The sequence below is a fragment of the Trachemys scripta genome, chromosome 8 (assembly GCF_013100865.1).
Source record: "Trachemys scripta elegans isolate TJP31775 chromosome 8, CAS_Tse_1.0, whole genome shotgun sequence".
NCBI classification, from domain to species: Eukaryota; Metazoa; Chordata; order Testudines; family Emydidae; genus Trachemys; species Trachemys scripta.
This window is the reverse complement of record NC_048305.1, coordinates 108214264-108230405: the sequence shown is the minus strand read 5'-3', so window position 1 is coordinate 108230405 and position 16142 is coordinate 108214264. Positions and strand designations below refer to the sequence as shown.

Genomic DNA, 16142 nt, shown 5'->3' with positions numbered 1-16142 from the left:
GGTAGTTGAAAGCAGCTATCAAATCCCCCCTCATTCTTCTCTTCTGCAGACTAAATAATCCCAGTTCCATCAGCCTCTCCTCATAAGTCATGTGCTCCAGCCCCCTAATCATTTTTGTTGCCCTCCGCTGGACTCTTTCCAATTTTTCCACAGCCTTCTTGTAGTGTGGGGCCCAAAACTGGACACAGTACTCCAGATGAGGCCTCACCAATGTTGAATAGAGGGGAATGATCATGTCACTCAATCTGCTGGCAATGCCCTTACTTATACAGCCCAAAATGCCGTTAGCCTTCTTGGCAACAAGAGCACACTGTCGACTCATATCCAGCTTCTCATCCACTGTGACCCCTAGGTCCTTTTCTGCAGAACTGCTACCTAGCCATTCGGTCCCTAGTCTGTAGCAGTGCATGGGATTCTTCCATCCTAAATGCAGGACTCTGCGCTTGTCCTTGTTGAACCTCATCAGATTTCTTTTGGCCCAATCCTCTAATTTTTCTAGGTCCCTCTGTCTCCGATCCCTACCCTCCAGTGTATCTACCATTCCTCCCAGTTTAGTGTCATCTGCAAACTTGCTGAGGGTGCAATCCACGCCATCCTCCAGATCATTAATGAAGGTATTGAACAAAACAAACCCCAGGACCGACCCTTGGGGCACTTCGCTTGATACCAGCTGCCAACTAGACATGGAGCCATTGATCACTACCCGTTGAGCCCGACGGGTAGTCATGTCTCAAGATAAACAGCTTAAGTATCCTTCTCCATAGATAATACATCCCAGCATTTAACAAGCCACTTACTGACTGAAATATTGTTGGAAAGCTTCCATTCTGATGTGACTGCCACACTTGCAACAAGGACTAGCTGATGAAGGAGGGGGTGAAAAGGGCCAGTATGGAATCCATCATCACATTGGTACTTCAAGGATTTTTTTTAAGGCATATTTCACCCACTAGATTATAACAGGTCTAAATCCTGTGAATGATATAAAATATATTTAGGGTGGTATTGAAACCTCTAAACATCAGGGTTTAGGGTAGGAATGTGAACACAATCTGAATGTCATAACAGTGAACTCAGACTGCGTGCGTGTGTGCAAGTGCATCTGTGTGTATATATATGTGTACTGTAATATTACACAATGTATACATTTTCTAAGCCTATTTAAGCGTAATTTCTTACAAAGCAGAGGCATTAGTTAGGGGATTGCATTCTAATCTTGCGGAGTGAATGTACATTATTTTTGTCTTGCTCAGCAATTGGCATACAGTCTGTGCTTAACAGAAAATAAGAAATGATTAATATCCAGGTTTAAGGAGAATACTGTTCAGTCCAGGGCTTTGGAGCGGAGCCTGGAGCCGGAGCGCGAAGCAGCTCCCGAGCAGTGGGGCGGAAGGTTTTTGCCTGGAGCTAGAGCGGAGCCGGCGCACAGCTCCAAAGCCCTGGTTCAGTCTTCAAACTGGTGCCAAAGCTCTTCAGGAAATATGTTAGCTTTTTGCAGAGTCTTTTTTAATAACAGATTTACACCTTTGTTTAATCTTAAATATTTTCCCCTTTTTAATAGATGTACTCATTTGCCTTGTTTTAACTAACAGTTAACAGCTAATTCAAGCTCAGACTGGCCCAAATGTAGCAGAACTGATGTTGTTCTTGTAGGATGTAGATCTGGGGAATCCATATATTGGATCTGCAACCACTGAGTATCATGGAGCCCAGTTCCACTAGGGCACTCTGCCCCATCACATGTGTTATGAGGTTGGGACAGTGCTGAACTGCGCCTGGGGCTGGTGGATCCATAGGTAATTGTCCCCTTCCCTCACAGTTTTCATGGTGGCTGGATGGGAATCTGTCACCCCCTACCCCACGCCAGATACACAGACTTGGCCCTGGTGGGGGATTTATGCCACAACACGAGGTTCTAACCCTTTCATTCTGCGAATTCCTTTGCTACTCTGCTTAGGCAGGAGATTTATTTTTATATCTTTTATTTTTCTAGGTACTTTTATGGCCACTGTCACTCTAGTATTTGAGCGGCTCCCAGGCATTTATGGATTTATCCTCAGAACATCTCTGTGAGGTAGGGAAGCATTATTATTTCCATTTTACAGACTGGGAACTGAGGTACGGGGAGATTAAGGTGAGACAAGAAGTTAGTAGCATAGCCAGAAATTGAAATGCGATTTTGCCTTTCACCTTTTGCCTTGCCCACATACCTGTTTTTGTGTTTTTTCCTCTTCTAAGCTTTACTAGAAGTAATCTTGGCCACTGGGACTGGAGAAAGACCCTATTAAAAATATGGCTAGGGTTTTAATGTCCTTTTAAAGTATTGTTAGAAAGGAGCTGAAATGCCTTTCTAAAAATATCATCAGAACGGTTTATGATGTTAAATCCTTAACATGTTGACTTTCTATAGATAAGCTAAAAAACATTTTTGCAAGTTAATTCCTCTTTTATCTACCTGCCTAGACTTGAGGTTAGTGTTCAGCTTTACCCTGTGTCAGCTGATGCCATATCTATCACCTAAAGCAATGCAGAGCATGCTGTTTCCTGGCCTATCTTGGGCGTTGTCATCAATGTGGAGCCCTGAATTCATGTCTGGGCAGGTGTAGAATTTCTCACTCACCTTTATATACATTTATTACTGCTTCACTTGCATCATTTTTCAAAGGTCATTCCAGTCCTCCTAGAATGTTGAGTTTTGCATTCCTAAATTCTCCCACAAGTGAAATTTCGGTGTCTGATTAGTGATGGTGTTGCTTTTCAGAAAGTATATCAGGAACCCTGCAATATTTGTGCACATTGAGCTCAGATTGTAAAATCAAGCATCACGAATAGCAGCCTGGAACATGTCTTTTTTTAAAGTAGAGAAGTTTAGGGTAGGTTCCCCTCAAGTTTTTCCTTCACTGTAAAAAGTTGGTATTTAAAGCATGACATTTACTGTATTAGAAATGTTCTTAGAGCTACAGCAGGGTTACAAATTGTGGAGGCATCAGCAGAATCCTGCAGTTTAATATTTTATTGTCTATTAAAATAAGCAACAGGATTACATGTGATAACATGGAAAAGTGAATATTTCATGCCATCTTTCTAATTTAGCACTCTCTAAAATACACACATTTCACACCATTTATGCTGTTTATCAACATAAATCATAGGACAGGAAGGGAGCTCAAGAGGTCACCTAGTCCAGTCCCCTGCACTCATGGCAGGACTAAGTATTATCTAGACCATCCCTGGCGGGTGTTTGTCCAACCTGCTCTTAAAAATCTCCAATGACAGAGATTCCACAATCTCTCTGGGCAATTTATTCCAGTGCTAAACACCCTGACAGGAAGTTTTTCCTAATGTCCAACCTAAACCACCTTTGTTGTAATTTAAGCCCATTGCTTCTTGTCCTATCCCCAGAGATTAAGAAGAACAATTCTTCTCCTTCTTCCTTTTAACAACCTTTTATGTACTAGAAAACTGTTATCATGTCCCTTCTCAGTCTTCTCTTTTCCAGACTAAACAAACCCAGTTTTTTTTCAGTCTTCCCTCATAGGTCATGTGTTCTAGACCTTTAATCATTTTTGTTGCTCTTCTCTGGACTTTCTCCAATTTGTCCACCTCTTTCCTGAAATGTGGTGCCCAGAACTGAACACAATATTCCAGTTGAGGCCTAATCAGCACAGAGTAGAGCAGAAGAATTATTTCTCGTGTCTTACTTACAACACTCCTGCTAATACATCCCAGAATGATGTTTGCTTTTTTTGCAACAGTGTTACACTATTAACTCATATTTAGCTTGTGGTCCACCATGACCCCCCCCGATCCCTTTCCACAGTACTCCTTCCTAGGCAGTCATTTCCCATTTTATGTATGTACAACTGATTGTACCTTCCTAAATGAAATACTTTGCATTTGTCCTTATTGAATTTCATCCTATTTACTTCAGACCATTTCTCCAGTTTGTCCAGATCATTTTGAATTATAATCCTATCCTCCAAAGCACTTGCAACCCCTCCCAGCTTGGTATTGTCCACTAACTTTATAAGTGCACTCTCTATGCCATTATCTAAATAATTGATGAAGATATTGAACAGAACCAGACCCAGAACTGATCCCACTCGTTATGCCCTTCCAGAATGACTGTGAACCACTGATAACTACTCTCTGGGAATGATTTTCCAACCAGTTTTGCACCCACCTTATAGTAGTTCCATCTAGGTTGCATTTCCCTAGTTTGTTCATGAGAAGGTCATGTGAGACCGTATCAAAAGCTTTACTGAAGTCAAGATATACCTCGTCTACCGCTTCCCCGCTATCCACAAAGCTTGTTACCCTCTCAAAGAAAGCTATCAGGTTGGTTTGACTCAATTTGTTCTTGACAAATCCATGCTGACTGTTACTTATCACCTTATTATCTTCTAGATGTTTGCAAATTGATTGCTTAATTATTTGCTCCATTATCTTTCCGGGTACAGAAGTTAAGCTGACTGTTCTGTAATTCCCTGGGTTGTCCTTATTTCCTTTTTTATAGATGGGCACTACATTTGCCCTTTTCCAGTCTTTTGGAATCCCTCCCATCTTCCGTGACTTTTCAAAGATAATCACTAACGCCTAGATATCTCCTCAGTCAGCTCCTTGTGTATTCTAGGATGCATTTCATCAGGCCCTGGTGACTTGAAGACATCTAATTTGTCTAAGTAATTTTTAACTTGTTCTTTTCATATTTTAGCCTCTGATCCTACCTCATATTCAGGGGCATTCACTATTCTACGTCCAATCACCACCAACCTTCTTGGTGGAAACCAAAACAAAGAAGTTAAGCACCTCTGCCATTTCCACATTCTGTTATTTCCCCCCCCCCCCATATATTATAATGCTTCCTGTCATAAGAATAAAAATTATAATGACTCATGGAACTGTCTGAGAATATACTAAATAAGATTAAAGTGTTGGCCATTGACCTTAACAGTCAATTAGGCTATACATTTCTCAGCTAGTATTTGGGGGAGGAGGGTGCAGAAAGGAAGCTAAAGCTCATTAAATAGGATGCTGTTGTTTGAAACAATTAGGATGTCTGTAAACCAGGAAATTGGTCATGATACCTAAGCAAAGACTTGGAGGAAGATCTTGTTGTGTGAAGTGTTCTTGAAAGAACATAAGAACGGCCATACTTGGCCAAACCAAAGGTCTATCTAGACCAGTATCCTTTCTACCAACTGTGGGCAATGCCCAGGTGCTCCAGAGGGAGTGGACCTAACAGGCAATGATCAAGTGATCTCTCTCCTGCCATCCATCTCCATCCTCTGACAAACAGAGGCTAGGGACACCATTCCTTACCCATCCTGGCTAATATCCATTAACGGACTTAACCTCCATGAATTTATCTAGTTCTCTTTTAAACCCTGTTATAGTCCTAGCCTTCACAACCTCCTCAGGCAAGGAGTTCCACAGATGCGCTGTGTGAAGAAGAAAATCCTTTTATTTGTTTTAAACCTGCTGCCCATTAATTTCATTTGGTGGCCCCTAGATCTTATATTATGGGAACAAGTAAATAACTTTTCCTTATTCACTTTCTCTATACCACTTATGATTTTATATACCTCTATCGTATCCTCCCTTAGTCTCCTCTTTTCCAAGCTGAAAATCCTAGCCTCTGTGATCTCTCCTCATATGGGACCCGCTCCAAACCCCTAATCATTTTAGTTGCCTTTTGAGATGACGAGACCACATCTGTATGCAGTATTTAAGATGTGGGCGTACCATGGATTTATATAAGGGCAATAAGATATTCTCCGTCTTATTTTCTATCTCTTTTTTTAAATTATTCCTAACATCCTGTTTGCTTTTTTGACTGCCACTGCACGCTGCGTGGACCTCTTCAGAGAACTATCCACGATGACTCCAAGATGTCTTTCCTGATTAGTTGTAGCTAAATTAGCCCCCATCATATTGTATGTATAGTTTGGGTTATTTTTTCCAATGTGCATTACTTTACATTTATCCACATTAAATTTCCTTTGCCATGTTGTTGGCCAATCACTTAGTTTTGTGAGATCTTTTTGAAGTTCTTCACAGTCTGCTTTGCTTTTAACTATCTTGAGCAGTTTAGTATCATCTGCAAACTTTGCCACCTCCTATTTACTGCTTTCTCCAGATCATTTATGAATAAGTTGAATAGGACTGGTCCTAGGATTGACCCTTGGGGAACACCACTAGTTACCCCTCTCCATTCTGAGAATTTATTTAATTCCTACCCTTTGTTCCCTGTCTTTTAACCAGTTCTCAATCCATGAAAGGATCTTCCCTCTTATCCCATGACAACTTAATTTACGTAAGAGCCTTTGGTGAGGGACCTTGTCAAAGGCTTTCTGGAAATCTAAGTATACTATGTCCACTGGATTCCCCTTGTCCACATGTTTGTTGACCCCTTCAAAGAACTCTAATAGATTAGTAAGACATGATTTCCCTTTACAGAAACCATGTTGTCTTTTGCCCAACAATTTATGTTCTTCTATGTGTCTGACAATTTTATTCTTTACTATTGTTTCAACTAATTTGCCTGGTACTGACGTTAGACTTACCGGTCTGTAATTGCCTGGATCACCTCTAGAGCCCTTTTTAAATATTGGTGTTACATTAGCTATCTTCCAGTCATTGGGTACAGAAGCTGATTTAAAGGACAGGTTACAAACCCTAGTTAATAGTTCCCCAATTTTACATTTTAGTTCTTTCAGAAGTCTTAGGTGAATGCCAATTGGTCCCGGTGTCTCCCAAATGCTGCTGGCATGGTCCTGGGGAGGGTGAGGGGAAATGAAGTCTAACGACAAAGCTGGAAGAGAGCAAAAACTTTCAGGATCTAAGTATTTTAGGGTATACTCTGCCAAGAACAGATAATGTTCAAATGGCCACTGATATCAGAGAGAGTACTGGGAAGTGGCATGTGCAAGTCAGATCAGAAATAGTGTTAGTTGAAGGTGGTATGAATGGGAAAGTGGGTGCCAAAGTCCTTGTGCTTCAAAGGGAAAATATGACACAGGGAAGTTGTTGACAAGTATGATTGGAATACTTGTTTTGCTTACAGATGACAAGTTTTGGGTCCAGCACGTTCTGGATTATTCAACAGTGGGTGAGGAACTCTTGCACATGTTTGCACACTACTGTTAAGCATTGTTAGAGTTTGAGTCTACCTCTCAAGCAGGTTGGGAAATGTAAAACTGAGGGGCAGTTAATGCTGAAAAAGTACAGCCAAATCTTATCCACCATGGATTACCCTCAGTAGGTGTTTAATTGGCCCTCTTTTGATTTTTCAGCATAATAGCCCTAAGCACATCAGCAAAGTGATAAAACCTGTCTGACAAGAGGAAACATCAGTGACTTTGCTGGGGATTATACTGTGTGAGCGAGGAGTTGAGCCCAGAAATCATGAGAATTATGGGAAATTTCTGTAACACATGAGAGAACATTCCATAATTATCTGATTACGCGTGATCCCATAGACATGAGCATTCTCTGACTACCTAAGGGAGAGTGTATAGAAGATTGTCAGTGCCCTTCAAGGAGGGCTAGCTAAGTGGTGACATACTGAATCAGTGCACTGTGTTAATGACTGACTGTCTTCGCTCTGTCTAAATTTGCATTGGTTATGTGGATTGCCACGGGCATGCAGGGGTGAAAGAAAATGCAGGCCTGTTATTTACCAGGCTGCACGTGGCAATAGACTATATTGGTAAGGGATGCAAGGAGAGTATGGGTCACGATGCAAACTGCAGACACACACACACAACTAAAATTAATCAATTTAAAGTTTTACTGGGGATAATTACAAGGGGTAAGGGAGCAGCGTTTGATTAGCTAATAGAGTTAATGAAACTTAAAAACACACAATGACTAAAATATCTACTAACAATATTTATGAACAAAAATGCAGCATTTAGTAATAACTGATACTTACAAATACAAACCAACGCATAACGACCGGCAAACATAGACACTGTTTGAAACACGTGAGCTGAGAGAGAAGCTTCGAGGTGATCAGGCTCGGTTACGGGTGTACACAGGATACACAGGATTCGTTTTTCTTTCTCCTCTCCCTGCCTGCACATGACAGGCAGGCCCATAAAGTACCAACTATGACATCATAGAAGTGTCACAGGGGACGGGGCCCAAAACCTGTCTGTGTTCGTTTCTGATTGGCACAAGCAAAGTTTACACCAAGTAGGGGAGCAGGTGCCTCAAAGTCTGGCTTCGCCCCCAAAAGGTGAGGAAATGCATATTGTTTTAGAATGCGTGCAACACTGAATGACAAAAGAAGAGGCCAGGGCAATACCGGTATGGGCAAGTTTTACAGGATGCAGACAGGAACTCATCTCAACAGGTTATTCAGACTTGATGTTATTGTTATTCAGAGAAGCATCAGTTTAGATGAATCTAAAGTGTTTCCAATTTCATAGCACTTGTGTGCTATATATACGATTCGGAAACACAGTTCTGAAAGTTTTCAGCTGGCCTTGAGTAGTTAAGTCATTCCATGGTTCCTAATATGAGCCTAGCTTTTCTGCTAATCTAAGAAAAATAATGATTTAAGACAGGCAAGTCTTGTCCATGCAGTATATAGCTGAAAGTGAGGTCAGAGTGACATACAGTAAAATCTTTTAAAGTAACTTTTTTGTTTTAGCAGTTAAATTGGGCAGGTTCTTACTGATCTAGCGCATAGTTTAACTTGGGGGGGGGTTTCTTTAAAATAATTTCCTTAGTAAAATCAATCTGAGTTGAATGAATAAAACCCCCAACACAAACAAGCCCTAACCCCCACTCCCCCGCTCTCTTCCTGCTATTCAGATGAATGGGAATAAAAAAGAAAAGGAGAGAGTTTTGAGAGTTACCTTTTCAGTCACATCAGGCTGGATCTAAGTCAGAAAGGAATGATTTTACAAGAGAGACCCTAAAGATAAACTGTAACCTAGATTAGCAAAATTCAGATTGTTTTGTAAAATTTGGTAATGACGTTACTTCCTGAAGCATGCTCTCCGAATTGTTTTAATCACAAATCAGCGTATTAGTGCTCTTTCAGGAATTTAACATCATACGCAAAGTTTGCTTTTTAATATTGTAGTCATGAAGTTAATAAACTCCCTGAAGTGAAAAGCTGCTCAGTCCAAACTATTGTAAAAGTGCAATTTACAAGAATTTTCTTTAGAAATATGCATCCCTCGGCCGAGATTTGAGGGTGTGGGGGTGCTTTTTATTTTTGTTTTTTTAACACTGAAACTGCCACCATAGCAGTTTGGAAGGTTCCAAGTTAATTTGGAACACGTACTTTAAATTGAGCTTTCTCTTGGCATCCAATATTCTAATCCCAAATTACAAAACAGTAATAATGATAATTGATGTCATCTTTTAATTCTTACATTTTTTATACCTAGATCGCACTGTTACAAAATATAATCCATTCAGAGTGACTCAATTATATATACCACTAACATGTTTTATTGGCCAGAGCATCTTATACTTACTTGAAAATAGTAAAGTTCTGGATACTTTTGTCTGCTATATAATGAACAGTTGTTTGCAGTGATGTTGTAACTGTGTTTCATCCCATGATATTAGAGAGACAATGTTGGTCCAATAAAAGATATTCTCTCACTTACCTTGTGTCTCTAATATAATGAACAGGACCTGCTGGTTCACTATCAGATGAAAACTAGTGAATAACATCACAGAACATTGACTGACCTTGTGGGCCTATCCCAACATTCCTGCATATCACTGTGTAAGGCCCTTTGGACTTAAGACATGTTACAGTTCATTTTACCTAACAAATAAGTCAACTTTCGAGTCCTTGAGTATATTGATGCCTCAAGGAGTTAGCTGTTGGAGTTACCATTAGTTGTGTGTGTGTTTTAAAGATGCAAATTTAGACTAGTGTGTGCTGATGGTGAAGTTCATCTTTGGCTGAAGCTGCATGCTTACTTATCCTACACTGGGGATTTCTTTGCAAAACTGAATATCTTAGAAAACAGTATTAACAGGCAGCTGAAGATGATGCAAAATGTAATCACATTTGCAAAACTGAACATAAGCACTAGCCCTCTGGTTCTTTTAACTTTCCTTTTGTTTCATCAGTACATTTCATAGAATCACAGGACTGGAAGGGAGCTCGAGAGGTCATCTAGTCCAGTCCCCTGCACTCATGGCAGGACTAAGTATTATCTAGATCATCCCTGACAGGTATTTGTCTAATCTGCTTTTAAAATTCTCCAATGGTGGAGATTCCACAATCTCCCTAGGCAATTTGTTGGTGGCTTTTGTTTTGTCATAGTATCTACTAATTATTTTTGTTACCTGAAGGTTATATAATAAAGGAGATTGTAGAATCATCATAACTGACAATTTAACTTTGTCATAACACACAGTCAGCAATTGCTAGCACTCTGAAGCAGTGTGTTTGAATAGCTGCCACAGTGTGTGCATGCTTTTAAACCCGAGACAAACGCTGAACTCATTTAAAAATACAAGATATACATGTCTATGCATATAAGGAGTTTTGGTGCCACGCTCTCCTTTGAGGATAAGTTTAATGCTAATTAAATTGGTTATGTTCTATCTGGTATCAGGGCATTCTTGATGTTTGGTTAACTACTGCCAGACTGACTCATGTTAGTATTGGAATAATGTGGGATGGGGTTTCAATGGAAAAAGGACTGTGTAGTTAAAAAGTATCTGGGTATTTTTTGTGGTAGGGAGGAATGGCCAATAAGTTGCCATTCCAGGTTCTTTAGTCACATTTGGTGACAACAGCTGGGAATATTTGTGCAGATAGTGGCATCTAGCTGTAGAGTTTCTGGATAAAAAGTTCCACTCAGTTTGGATGTGTATCACATTACATTCTTAGGCAAGACTGTGGAGACCTAAAGCTGCTTGAAATAATTGGGTTTGCTATACAGTAGTTGAACAGTTACGTGGTTAGCAGACTCTTCTGACCCAATCCAAACAGAATCTGAATTTTGACAGTAGTAAACTGGAACAGGAAGAGTAGAAAATTACTGGTATTTCATTGGCTCTGGCTTTGTTCTGTGTTCTTCTTTTGTGTATCTACCACCAGCGCCAGAAATGGCCTCTCTCCTCCCCCCGCGCGCCTCCCCCCCATTTTAACAAAAGAATCATACACACACTCTGGGATATTTAAGTATTAATTCTCCACCACTTTGGCCTTGCCCCTCTCCCCCACTTTTACAAAGGTTTTCGGGCCACTGTTCTCCCCCCGCCCCCGCCTACCTGGCTGGGAGGGAGCGAGCCATGACCTGGCCTGGTTGGCCAGCACCCGGGTCCTGCTTTGCATTGACGGTTACTGGGTCCTTACCTGTCAGTTACCAAAACTGCAGTGGAGGGTCCTATTGGTGCCGGTGACCTGCTACCTAAGGGCTTTGGGTTGGTTAGCAGGGAGAGAAAGGTAAGGAGAATGTGTGTGGGGTGGGACTGGGGGCTAGGGCTAGGGCTCTGGGAGGATCGGGCCATTTGGGGTGTGGAGGGGTCTTTGGCAGTCCTTCTGACGCCTGTGTTATCTATCCATTAGAGCACAAAGATCATAGTTAAAGGACTGTTTAAATTATGAACAGTTTTTCATTAGAGACGGGCAGCAGGAAAGGTCTTATTGACAGTAATATCTGACACATGAACAGTTAAGATGTGCATGAGTTGAAGAAAAATCAAATCAAACAAGCTTGTTTTTAATGCCTTCTAAAAATTAACGGCATTGAAAGTAGACTTCAGTACTTTGTGAGACAAGGGTATGACTGTTAGTAACTATCCTAGAGGTAAATATCCTCATACAGATTCATATTTTGGACTAGACTGTTGCAATATTGTCTTGTAATACTGGAACAGTCATAGAAGTGTAGGACTGGAAGGGACCTCAATAGGTGATCTAGTCTAGGCCCCTGCACTCCAGGCAGGACTAAGTAATAATTGGACCATTCCCGACAGGTGTTTGTCTAACCCAGTGGTTCTCAATCTATTTACCATTGTGGGCCACGTATGCAGTTCTCTGTGTTTTGTTGGCCGCAGCCACACACTATATATACCACCTGTCTGACCTGAGGATGTCACATGAGCTGCAGCTGTGTGTTGATAGAGCTGTGAGAGGACTGCGGGCTGAGAGCCACTGGTCTAACCTGTTCTTAAGAACCTCTTGTGACAGAGATTCCGCATCCGCCAGTGGCAATTTGTTCCAGTGCTTATCTACCCTGACAGTTAGGAAGTTTTTCCTAATGTCCAACCTAAACCTCCCTTGCTGCAATTTAAGCCCATTGCTTCTTGTCCTATCCTCAGAGTTTAATGAGAACAATTTTTCACCCTCCTCCTTGTAACAATCTTGTGTGCACTTGAAAATTGTTATTATGTTCCCTCTCCGTCTTCTCTTCTCCAGACTAAACAAACCCATGTTTTTCAGTCTTCCCTCATAGGTCATGTTTTCTAGATCTTTAATTATTTTTGTTGCTCTCCTCTGTACTTTCTCCAGTTTGTCCATATCTTCCCTGAAATGTGGTGCCCAGAACTGGACACAGTACTCCAGCTGAGGCCTTATCAGTGTGGAGTAGAGCAGAAGAATTACTTCTCATGTCTTGCTTACAAACATTCCTTCTAACACATCCCAGAACGATGTTTATTTTTTCTTACAACTGTTATACTGTTGACTCACACTTACCTTGTGATCCACTATGAGACCCAGATCCCTTTCCAGAGTACTCCTTCCTAGGCAGTTATTTCCCATTTTGTAGGTGCAATTGATTGTACCTTCCTGAGGAGTACTTTGCATTTGTCCCTATTGAATTTCATCCTATTTACTTCAGACCATTTCTCCATTTTGTCCAGACCATTTTGGATTTTAATCCTATCCTCCAAAGCACTTGCAACTTCTCCCAGCTTGGTATCGTCCGCAAACTTTATAAGCGTACTCTCCATGACATTATCTAAATCACACAAAAACTTTTTCACTAGGAGGGTGGTGAAGCACTGGAATGGGTTACCTAGGGAGGTGGCAGAATCTCCTTCCTTAGAGGTTTTTAAGGTCAGTCTTGACAAAGTCCTGGCTGGGATGATTTAGTTGGGGATTGGTCCTGCTTTGAGCAGAGGGTTGGACTAGATGACCTCCTGAGGTCCCTTCCAACCTGATATTCTATGATTCTATGAAAATAATAATACGTGGCCAGTCATTTTGCTGTTAGGAAAAATATATATATAAATATAATTAAATATTTCCTTGTCATACTGTTTAAATATGAATATATAGTAAATTAAAACCACTTAACACGTTTTGTTCCAAGAGTCCATTTTTTGTTTAGCACATTGTTCAGTATAGTCCTTTGAACCACCATGACTCACACCTTCCCTCCCCACAAAAATACATAAACCAGCCATTGGATCATGTTAGACCTGTCTCTGCTAGATTGAAGAGCCCGGTATTAAATATTTATTTCCATGTAGATACTTAGAATGTTAAGGGGTAACTTGATTATAGTCTCTTTGTTAAGCTAAGTAGATTGAGCTCTTTGAGTCTATTACTATAAGGCAGGTTTTCTAATCCTTTAATCATTCTCATGGCTCTTCTCTAAACCTTCTCCAATTTATCAACATCCTGTTTGAATTGTGGGCACCCAGCATTCCTCCAGCTGTCTCACCAGTGATCAGTCTAGAAGTAAAATAGCCTCTCTACTTCTACACAAGAGTCCCCTGTTTATGCATCCCAGGATCCATGGCTCTTTTGGCCACAGCATCACGGTGGGAGCTCATGTTTAAGGCTTGCAGGGGCCTCCTGCCATTCTCTGCTTCAGTCCCAGGGGCTGCAGACTCTGGAGCTGACAGCCAGTGGGGCCCTGGCAGGGTTTCAGCGACCGGGGGCCCCCTGCAAAGTTCCGGCCACAGGTGACAGATTCCTGAGGGTTCCAGCGATGGGCAGCAGTCTTGCGTGGGGGGAGGGAGACCCTCGGGCAAGCGGCTGGGGGTGTCCCATTTTCTATTTGGGAGATATGGTCACCCTGCAGCTCCCAGCCGCCATGGGCAGAGGGGGAACCCCACAGCTCCCAGCCACCATACTGGTGGAGGAAACCACGGAGCCGCAGCAGCAAAAGTCACAGACAGATCACGGCTTCCATTAACTTTTGTTTATTGCCCGTTACCTGTCCATGCTTTTTACTAAAAATAACCATGATAAAATCTTAGCCTTAGTCATGTTCAGCTGATTATCCATCACAACCCTCCAATCGTTTTCAGAGTCACTGATTCCCAGGACAAAGTCCCCCATCCTGTAAGTACGGCTTACATTTCTTTGTTCCTAGCTGTATACATTTACCTTAGCTGCAGGTTTGTGCCCAGTTTACCAAGCAGGCCCGATTGCTCTGGGTCTTTAACATGTCATCTTCATTATTCCCCCAGTTTGTGTCATCTGCACACTTCATCCATGATCATTTTCTGTTTTCTTCCAGGTCATTGATAAAAGTATTAAATAGCATAGGGCCCAGAACTGATCCCTGCGGGACTCAACTGGAAACACACCATCTCAGTAACAATCCCTCATTTACAATTGCATTTTGAGTCCTGTCAGACAGTTTTTAATCCATTTAATATAGGCCATGTTAATTTTATATCATTCTAGTTTTTTAAACAAAATGCCATGTGGTACCGAATGAAATGCCTTACACAAGTCTAAGTATATGACGTCAACACTATTTCCTTATCAAAGTTGTAATCTCATAAAAAAGATATCAAGTTAGTTTGACAGGATCTGTTTTCCATAACCCATGTTGATTTGCATTAATTACATTACCCTCCTTCGGTTCTTTATTAATTGACTCCCATATCAGCCAGTCCATTATCTTGCCTGGGATTGATGTTAAACTGCCAGACCTATATTTACCTGGGTCATCCCGTTTACCCTTTTTAAAAGTTGGCACAATGTTAGCTTTCTGCATTTCTGCCAACTTCCATTTTCCTTCCATTTGTTACATTATTATTTTTTGTAGGCTGCCTTCACTTCCCCCCAAGATCGGTTTTTGAATCGGCATGACTTTCTTCCTCAGTTGTGGGATTGTGGCTTTTGGGGCATCTTGTAAGGTGTTCTTAAATGATTTCCAATTATCATTCACATTTTTCAGTTTAAATTCTTCCTCCTGGCTGATTTGGTTCATATTTGTTTCAGCTTTGTGAAATTGGCAAATATATATCACTGGTCTAGACTTTATTCTGCTCACACATTATAAGTGTGATCAAGTTATGATCACTTATATCTAAGATGCCTTTATTTTTTTAGTTCTGTGATCAGTTCCTTTTTATCTGTTAAGTCAAGGTCTAATAAAGTATTCCCCTGTGTTGGCTGCAACACTTTCTGAATTAGGAAATTGTCATCTATAATGTTTAAAAATTCCCAGGATATTTGAGTACTGGCAGCATATGTCACTCAGACTGAAGTTCCCCATGATCATACAGTTTTTCAATAAGTCTTGCAAGGAATTGCTGTATCTGTTACAACCATAACTGTACCCAGTATTCTAGATGAGGTTTTACCGGTGCCTTATGCTATGGCAGTAAATACTTCCCTATTTCTGCTGCAGATGCCTCACCTGATACATCCTAGGATCGCATTTGCCTCTCTCTCTCAGGGCTGCATCACACTGGTGGCTAATAATTGTCCTTTGATCAACTTAATACAGCCAGGTCTTTCTCCTCCTCCTGTCGTTTCCGATGAGCCCTTGTATGTGAAGGTGTAATCTGTTCATATTTTTTTAAAGGCACTGTTTATACAGAGCACAGATCAAAGGGGGCCCAGATCCTGATTGGGGCCTTTGTGTGCTAAAGTTAATCTAAATTATTAATCAAGTAAACAAAAATGTACAGCGTTGGGAAATAATGAGATGTTTACTTGTATACACACATTTTGGAAACTTAATATTCTACCCCGAATTACTCTCCTTAGTATATGGGCTGTGAGCAGGCTGGTGTGATGGGGATCCCATGGAGGAATTTTTGAGGAGACAACACAGCTGTGACTGGTTTATGTTCCAGCTTCAGAGCTGGAGTAGCCCCCATTCCACCCGAACTTCCTCTCCATGGGGGAAATGGCTGATAGTTGTGCATAGCCACAGATCCATCAGACTTACTCTTCC

The 16142-nt window shown here is 41.1% G+C and overlaps 1 protein-coding gene across 13 annotated transcripts in view; it reads left to right on the top strand.

Annotated features, from left to right (window-relative positions):
• The first annotated feature begins 1993 nt into the window (after positions 1-1993).
• PTPRF (protein tyrosine phosphatase receptor type F) overlaps positions 1994-16142 on the top strand; it is a 412513-nt gene continuing 398364 nt past the window's right edge. For all 13 annotated transcript variants that reach the window (XM_034778805.1, XM_034778804.1, XM_034778801.1 and 10 more), the window contains exon 1: positions 1994-2074. The gene's annotated coding sequence lies outside the window, so the exon portion shown is untranslated. The remainder of the gene's footprint in view (positions 2075-16142) is intronic.